Source organism: Protopterus annectens, chromosome 4.part1, assembly GCF_019279795.1.
Source record: "Protopterus annectens isolate FY-2018-M chromosome 4.part1, PAN1.0, whole genome shotgun sequence".
Taxonomy (NCBI): domain Eukaryota; kingdom Metazoa; phylum Chordata; order Ceratodontiformes; family Protopteridae; genus Protopterus; species Protopterus annectens.
In genome coordinates, this window is record NC_056734.1 from 126,379,179 (window position 1) to 126,380,981 (window position 1,803).

Here is a 1,803-nt window from a genome sequence, read left to right on the forward strand (position 1 = left end):
GTCTGGGCCAACTAAACCAGTTCTCTGCTTCTTTCCAGTGCTTGATAATCTCAGTTTATACCCAAACTGGTACCGGCATCATCTGTATAGCTTCCTCCTTAGACAACACCTTCAATCTCCATCTGTTCCAAGCAAATATAAAAACTCTTGATCCAAGAAATACACCCATTCCCAGATCTTAATTGCACTTCCAAATCCTTGTTAGTTTCCCACAGTTGCACCACATATGGAGGTTATCTGTCTCTGCTTTCCCACATCTCCCACAATTGTCTATTTCATGCCACCCTCCCATCTTCAGCTGTACTGGGGTCCTAACGCCATTAATGCGTTAACCTTCTCTGTAGATTGTCATTCTTCACATCTTTTATCAACCTTTCTCTTAGATTTTCCATATGTTTTCTCATTTCTCTACCCAGGGGCTACTACTATATGCTCCCATTTCTTCCTTTTGCTGTAAATATCCACACCCCCTTCTTTACTGTGTCCTTCTCTTCTTAGCCTCTGAAATGTCTTTCTCTTGAACCTGTCCCATCAAGTATCTGTTTTAACCTAATATTAAAATACTGCCACCTTTTCCTACTTCAAACCTTTAATGTATTTAACCCTCCTTCTGGTCTTACCTATCCAGGTCTTGCCAGTGACCCCCCCAAAAAAGATTATTTATTTATCTTTGTTTACCAGGAAAAGTCTAACTGGGATAAAACATTTTTTCAGTGAAAGCCTGAGTAGAAAGACTCCACATTTATCACCAGTTTTGATATATGCATAAAGTATAGTTACAGGATATCAAAAAGAATGCAAAGTATATGTAGCTATACATACAAGAGAGAAACAGCTTTACAATGGATTACATAAAGATCATGTAGAAACAGAATATATACACAGCTTGCATGGGTATATACAGTGTTGAAAATAGGCCACTTCTTGTGTACCTTCCTGCAGTGCAGTCTTTCCCTCATTACCACCCAAATGTATAAACGTTATTTCTGTCTGAGGTTCTGTAGTGTCGCTCTGTCCATTCTGAGGTCCTGCAGTGAAGCTCTTTCCATTGCCTTTTCCATTCATTTTGTCACATGCTTACGAAACTCTTACCTATCAGTTTCCCATCTTACACATTCCAACTACTCTTCAATGCAACCATGTCCAGCTGAATTCAGGCTTGACCCTACTCTCCTTGCTGTTTTGTATGCTTAGGTAAACTGTATTCTTCATAGTCATGAAATGTAAGACTGTAACTTGTATGTTAATACAACATGTTTATGCATATACTGAAACTTGCTTGTAATTATCTGTTTCTATGTTTGGAGCTTTTCTCCCCGGGCCTCTGCTGAAAATGGACATGTATCCAGTCGGACTATCCAGGTCAACAAATGTAAAATAAAATAAAATACATACATAAATAGGCAGCACTTACCTATTCTTACACCCTTAACTTTCCATACAAACTCTTCCATACTAATTTGAAGTTTTCCAAATTCATTATCCCCAAGGGCTGTACTGAGTTTTAAGCCTTGTTAGCGCAGTAGGTAGCACGTCAGTTTCATAATCTGAAGGTCATGAGTTCGATCCTCACACAGGGCAATTTCAAATTACTGTCTTCAAGAAGAATCTTGATGAGTGGATGGGGGATCGTAGGTTTGTCCCGGGGATTACTTCCGTGTCACTATTAGACAGAGGCACAGTAAACTAAACTTTAAAAAGGGCACAATATACTCAAATCAAGGGGTGGCGTAAGCCAAACACAATCGGGCTAGGCTTATAAATGCACCAGGGCAGATAGCCTAGTATGAACCTATGTGTTGT

At 39.4% G+C, this 1,803-nt stretch overlaps 1 non-coding gene across 1 annotated transcript; it reads left to right on the forward strand.

Annotated features, from left to right (window-relative positions):
• Positions 1 to 1,508: 1,508 nt before the first annotated feature.
• TRNAM-CAU lies at positions 1,509 to 1,581 on the forward strand. The gene has a single exon. It is a non-coding gene; the product is annotated as a tRNA-Met (tRNA).
• Positions 1,582 to 1,803: the final 222 nt, after the last annotated feature.